General features: G+C 35.8%; 1 long non-coding RNA gene across 1 annotated transcript; it reads left to right on the top strand.

The window, feature by feature from the left end:
* Window positions 1-43: 43 nt before the first annotated feature.
* On the top strand, window positions 44-5,811 carry LOC139037740 (uncharacterized). The gene is made up of 2 exons (XR_011490625.1): window positions 44-120; window positions 682-5,811. It is a non-coding gene; the product is annotated as an uncharacterized lncRNA (long non-coding RNA).
* The last annotated feature ends 1,598 nt before the right edge of the window (window positions 5,812-7,409 follow it).

Here is a 7,409-nt window from a genome sequence, read left to right on the forward strand (position 1 = left end):
GAGACTATTAGAGAACCTTGGAAATATGCCTCTAATCTACTCTACTTATCCCATTTAAAGGATAGCATCTGAAGATTTAATAACAAAAAACAGTTGAAGAATTCAAAGCTGGATAACCAGGTAATTTTAAAGGATGGTGAAAAAGCATCAGTGTGTTTGCACCACAAGACCCTTGCTCTGTATTTTTTGTATTCTGATTTTTTTGGCTTGGTCTTTTTCTTATCTGTTTCTTTAGATCCTGTTCACATTTCATATCCTAGTTCAAAAGTCTCATCTCTGAGAAGCTACTCCTGATTACTTCAGCTCAGAATCTTCTTGATTTATTCTAAATCTAGTACACTTGGGGTATTGCTCTTTGGTCTCAACAATACTGTTTTCGCTGTTTGTTTCATGGTTACGTGTTGTGCCTTCCAACTAGATTGTCAGCTCTTGACTATGGATGGAGAGCTCGTTGTTACTCAGCAAATGATGAATAAATGAGTTTAGGGAGAAATTTCTTGTGTAAGCATTGTCAGTTTGCACCCTTTACCAGTTATACACAGTTCAGCACCACTTAGATGGGAAAATCACTGTAGGCCCTTGACATTGTTACAAAGAGTTTTGTATTTCCAGCCTGCAATTTGAGAGATTGCTTATGTGAGTAAAGTGTATGTCACTGTTTTTTTTATTGAATAATCCCAGAACCTCCAGGTTTGACTCTTGAAGAAGATGCTACTGTTGGGAAGAGTGGATGGATTATGCAGCCCTGTTTTCTGAGAATTCATTTGTTCTTGGAGTTTTTCACTGCTTGCTACCACTACCACTTGGCCTGAAAGTATAAGCATGTGACCCTTCCTTTCCTTCATATTTTACTACACAGCTGAGAAGAGACCGAATTTGGATCCTTTAGTGGTACAACTGGAATATTATACATAGTTTAGGGCAAGGAGGCTTATTTAAAAGTATTTTTCTAATAGAAAAAAGCTGGATATGAAAAACAAAATAAGGGTAATCTTATGTACAAAATACAACTACTTATGGTCAACTTTTATTTATTAAGAGATGCATCCACCCTGTGGCAGAGGCCATTTTTTAACTGGTCTTAACCAAGGAGTAGCTGCTAGAAAACTTCACTCTTTTTTAAGTTCAGACCTGAGTACAGAGGACAAGAGAGAGTTTACCTGCTTGCCTCTATTGGCATTACTGACATTTGTGCCAGATAATTGTTTTTTTGTAAATTTTTTGAAGTATGGTTGATTTATAGTATTAAGTTAGTTTCAAGAATATAGCATAGTGATTTAGTACTTTTGCAGATTAAACTCTATTATAGGTTATTACAAGATAATGGCTATATTTCACTGTGCTATACAGTATATCCTTACTGTTTATTTTATTTTTTTTCACAATGATTCCTTTTATTATCTAATTCTTTTCCATTCAATACTAGTGCTGTGTAAGTTCATGTTTTCAAAACAGTTCTAATTTCGATTCCATTGTATTCTGTTCAAGACCACAAAAAAAATGGAAAACTTCCCAATCTTTTACGAAACAGCAAAACTCTTGTTTTTGAACTGGGTAACCACAAATACACTCGGACAATATCATTAACAAAGCTAATGAAGTTTCTTCAGCCTTCTATGAAACCAAGCTTTGAAAAATTTCTAAAGAAAACAGAGACGAATCCCCATGTCATCACAGAGAACAGGAACCGAAAGATGCTACACACTGGTTCCCCCAACTGGCCTGGGCCCTCTCTTCTGAGAAGGCTGACTACCCCCTCTTCAATCACAGAGGGAAGGATCAATCTGGCTGCTGCTCTGGCTTAGGCCCCCTATTCCTCCTCCCCCGCATCCTCTGCAGACAGGAATGGGAAGGCCCTCAAAGCCCTTTCGGTGACCCTGAGCAGAAATGCCATGACTTGCCACTTGCTGGTCTCCACATAGGCCCGGGGACCCCACAGGAACTCATAGCGAGCAGGGTGGCTGTCAGGCACCTGCTGGTACTCCAGGTATCCCTCCTTATAAACATAGTAATTTGTCCCTCACTTGTGCCTCCTCTCTTCCCTCTATCTTTTGGTAACCACAGGTTTGTTTTCCATATCTGTGAGTCTGTTTCTGTTTTGGATATACAGTCAGTTGTATTATTTGTTGGATTCCACATGTAAGTGATATCATGCAGTATTTGTCTGTAAGCCAGATAACTCCTTGTTGTGGGCAGCTGTCCTGGGCATTATAAGATGTTTAGTAGCATACCTGGCTTCTACCCACTTCCTGCCAGTAGTACCACACCCCTGCTTGTAACAATCCAAATCAACTCTAGACATTGCCAAATGCCCCTGAGGGGAATTATGTCCCTTTCCCACTTTTCACTGAGAATCACTGGCCTATATAAGGGCTTTTCTGCTAATTCTGGTTTCCTGTCCATCCCATTTGACAGCAGGAATCATCTGTCCCTTAAAGACAGAATTTCAGTTCGCCAGAGAAGTATAGCTTCGGTCTTGTTGGACTCCACCAGATTACCAAATCACTGGTTAATAGGTATCCCCAAATATTTGATGAGAGATGAGTGAATGAGTAAAGTCACTCAGTCGTGTCTGATTCTTCATGACCCCACGGACTGTAGCCTACGAGGATCCTCAGTCCATGGGATTTTCCAGGCAAGAATACTGGAGTGGATTGCCATTTCCTTCTCCAGGTTTATGAGAGATACTACACTATAAATAACAAGGATTTTAGTTTTAGCATCTAAGTAGCAAATTACCATCAACATTTTATAGGTAAATGTACTGAGTTTCAGAATTCTTCAAGTTATATATTCATAAATAGGATCATTGAGGGTTTATGAAATTTAACTATATAGCTCCACTGTGGTTGGGGCAGGGGAGAAGACTAGAAATTCTAGATGTGTTCAAGTGTGGCAGCAGACAAGGAGCTAAGTTAAAGGTGAGTGCGCCTGTGGCAGTGCCATTCTTCTTGATAAACTCAAATTATGAGTAAGCAAGACTTAAAAGTATTGGAGACATGCAAGATGCAGTCATGGTGGCCTTTGCTGTTTCCTTGATTTCATTCCCTTTCTCCCTCCTCACCTTTAGAATGTTTGATTATATAGCGTTCCCTGTATTTGATATAACAAAGGCAACTGATAATTCTGAAGATGATCTAAGTAACTAGGAGATTTAAAATTAAATTTTCTGTCTTGAAGATGTAGTTTTTTAATGTCCACATTTATAAACATTTATTTCTAAATAATTACACAGAAAAATCTCAATTTTAAGTTATACTGTTTGATACCAAAGCAGTAAAAACAAGCTATTCTTTCTTTTTTCTTTAAGTAGAAGGAAAAAAGAAAATTTATCTACTATACTTGGAAGCTAAGAGGAAAATCTAATTCTGGTTCAAGGAGAAAAATCACAATCGCTGATTTACAAACTGTTTATAAAGTAATGACAATGAGAAGAATAAAACAACATAAGGATTCAGCTGAAGTAGTACATAAAGGAAAATCGCAGATCAATGTTTTAATACTAACCAATATAGAAAAATATTAGTAAGTCATATTAGTAAATATTAGTAAAATCATAGTAAAAATATGGTTTACCTATCACTTATATAGTCCTTAATGTGTCAGACACTGTTGTGTTCTATAAAAATTAACTCGTAGAAGCAAGTAACATTCTCCCTTTTTTATCAATAAAGAATCTGAGGCTCGGAGAGTTAAGTGTTTTCCTGAAGTTCACTCAGCTAATAAGTGATAAAGTCAATAACCAAACCCAGTCCTTTATCCACTACATTACACTGCCTCTTATCTTAAATGAGAAAAACACAAAGTTTTAAGGCACAGCAGGCAAAATAATAATAGTAGACAGCAGTGAATTAGAATCCAGAAATACAGAACAGATAACAAAAGGAAAGAGCTGGTTATTTGATATGTTCAATAAAGTAAATATTGCAAAATAAAAGTAGCAAAGATTTTAACACAGGAGAGAGAATGTTAGAAATGAAAAAGGAGGGACTTCCCTGGTAGTCCGGTGGTTAAGAATTGACCTTCCAATGCAGAAGACTCAGTTTCAATCCCTGGTTGGGAAACTAATCTCTCACATGCTGCAGGTCAACTAAGCCCGAATGCCACAACTAGAGAAGCCTGTGCACCACAATGAAGACCCAGTGCAGTCAAGAAAAATAAATGAAAAAGGAGATATACTCTGATAAAGGAAACTTTCAATATGAAAGAATAAAAAAAAGAAAGAATACAAGTGCATATATGCATAAAAATATTTTGTTGAGCACCTACCACATAACACACAGGCCCTATACATGTAACTAAAGATATTGAAAAGATGCAGTTTGTGGAATTTGCTTGACAGAATAATGGAGAAAAAGAATCTTCTTTACTCCAAGAAGATTTACAGAAATCTTGAGTCTTTGGCTGACTGCTTGTGACTACACAAGCTAAATAAGTATGTGTAGAGTAATACTCTGCAAGGCCAAGCGAAGATCAACTACCAAGAAAAGAACAATTACCAGGGAGCTATAAATGGAAAAATTCCCAGAGCTCATAAAGGACTGGATGACTTCAGAGTTACCAGCTGGAGTAAATACCTCACTAAACACTGAGGAATTAAGTAGAGACACCTGAAAGCTTATACTTTAGTAGTAGGGCTACATTAGCCCTAGATTAAAAGCTACTCTAGACGTAACCTAGTAACATTTAAAAACAAGCCTTGAAAGGATCAAACTGATCTACAAATAACTTCCTGCCAAAACAAGACTCAGTACTTACATACATACACACAAGACAATCAGCAATATAATGTTTACAATGACCAGTATACAAAAAAATCACTAGATGTGAAACTTCAGAAAAATCTGACCCATAACCAAGAGAAAAATCAGTTGACAGAACCAGAGATGACAGAGATCATAGAGTTAGCAATAAGACATTTAAAAAGCTATATGAGTATAATCAACAGTTTACAATTAAATGTGAACATTCTGATAAAAATGGAAGAAATGTGGAAAAATGAAATTCAACTTCTGGAGATGAAAAATACAATATATGAAAAAGATTTTAAATCACAGTAGAACCTTAACAGCAAATTAGATACTGTAGAAGATTGGTGAACTTGAAGCCAGCAATAGAAGCTATTGAAACAATAGCACAATTTAAAAAAAAAAACACATAATTAAAAAGGCAAGAGTTTCCGTTTCATGGGGAACAATAGGACTTGCTCTAATATACACGGCTTCCCTGATAGCTCAATTGGTAAAGAATCCACCTGCAATGCAGGACACCCCAGTTTGATTCCTGGGTTGGGAAGATCCTCTGGAGAAGGGATAGGCTACCCACTCCAGTACTCCTGGGCTTCCCTTGTGGCTCAGCTGGTAAGAATATGCCCGCAACGTGTGAGACCTGGGTTCAATTCTTGGGTTGGGAAGATCCCCTGCAGAAGGGAAAGGCTACCCATTCCAGTATTCTGGCCTGAAGAATTCCATGCACTGTACAGTCCATGGGATCACAAAGAGTTGGACACGACTGAGCTACTTTCACTTTCACTTCAATATACAGGTAATTGGAGTACCCCTGAGAGACGGCAGTATTTGAAAAAAATAATGCTGCAAATATTTCCAAATTTGATGAAAACTATACTATCATAGATCTAAGAAGCTCCAAGAACCCAAAGTAGGATAAACAAAAAAAAACATCAAAGCACTTTATGATCAATTGCTGAAAACCAGTGAGAAGAGAATCTCATAAAAGCAGCCAGAAAAAAAGAAAACAATAAATACATAAGAACAAAGAATTGTCACTATATATCAGAAACAGAAAAAACAAGACAGTATCTCTAAAGTGCTGAAAGAAAAAAAAAAGTCAATCTAGAATTTTTTTGTGGAGCAAACTTTTCTTTCAAAACTTAAGGTAAAATAAGGACATTTTCAAATAAAAGCCAAGAGAATGTGTCACAACAGACCTTATGCTATGTAAAATATTAAAGGAAGTTCTTGAGATCAAAGGCAAATGATATCAGGTGGAAATGCAGAACTACACAAAGGGATGAAAAGCACCAGAAATGGTAAATATCTGGATAAATTTTAAAAGACTCCTTTCTAATTTTAAAATTTCTTTCAGAGTTGACTGTTTAAAGCAAAAATAATAGCGGTATACTATGGGGAGTATAACATATAAAAAAAATTATATGCTGATAATATCACAAAGAATGAGAGGGAAAAACAAGTATACATATATAATAATAATATGTATTATAGTATGACTAATAAAAGTAGACTATGATGAGTTAAAGATGCATATTGTAAAATTTAGAACAACAACAGAAATGATGAAAGAAGCACAGCTAAGGCAGTCAATAGAGTAATTAAATGGAATATTCTACATATTACTCAAAAAGGAAGCTAAGAAAAGAGAAGAAAATTTAAAATATAGATTGGACAAATAGAAAACAAACATCAACTATATCAATAATTGAATTCATTGTAAGTGTTCTAAACCATGCAATTAAAAAGACAAACCTCTCCAAATAAAAAAAGCAAGGTCTAATTATGTACTGTTTACAAAATATGATGTACTTCTTACAAAAAAGGCATCATCAACATAAAGACACAGGTAAGTTCAAAGTAAAATGATAAAAGATGTGCAAATAGAATAAAGCTGGAATACCTATATTATTGTCAGACAAAGTAGACTTTAGGAAAAAGAATTTGGCCTATCCTCAAGACCGGGGATAAAGACAGATGTTTCATAATAATAAAAGTCAATTCATCAAGAAGGTATAGTAACAAAGCTTCAAATTACATGAATTAAAAACTGACAACAGAAAAGAGAAACAGACAAATCCACAATTATAACACATTTCAACATTCACCTCACAGTTTTTGATAAGTTGATTTAAAAAATCAGCAATGATATGGAAGACTCAATTTATCAACCACTTTGACCTAATTAATATTTATAGAATTCTACATCAAACAATGGCAGAGTACATATTTATTTTAAAACGCATATAGAACATTCCACCAAGATACACCATAAACTGGGAGATATTTTTTAAAGTTTTCAGTAAATTTAGAAATGACTGAAAGTATCAGTCAAGGTCCAATCAGGAAACAGAAACCACAGTAATTTGACCATGCAAAGTTTAATATAGAGAATTATAACTATGATGAGACTGGGATAACCGGGTTCGCTAGTAGAAAGTAAAGAGAGCCCTAAATATTATAGAATATCAGATAAAAGAATTAATTACTACCCTTAGGGCTAAGGTAGATTCCCCATGGTGCACCTGGGCCACGCCCCAACTCCAGGCTGAGATCCAGACCTTGCAAGAGGACAAGTTGTTGTGGTGGTGTTTAGTTACTAAGTTGTTTAGTTGCTAAAAACTCTTTTGCGACTGCATGGACTGTAGCCCACCAGTCTCC

The sequence above is a fragment of the Odocoileus virginianus genome, chromosome 12 (genome assembly GCF_023699985.2).
Source record: "Odocoileus virginianus isolate 20LAN1187 ecotype Illinois chromosome 12, Ovbor_1.2, whole genome shotgun sequence".
NCBI classification, from domain to species: domain Eukaryota; kingdom Metazoa; phylum Chordata; class Mammalia; order Artiodactyla; family Cervidae; genus Odocoileus; species Odocoileus virginianus.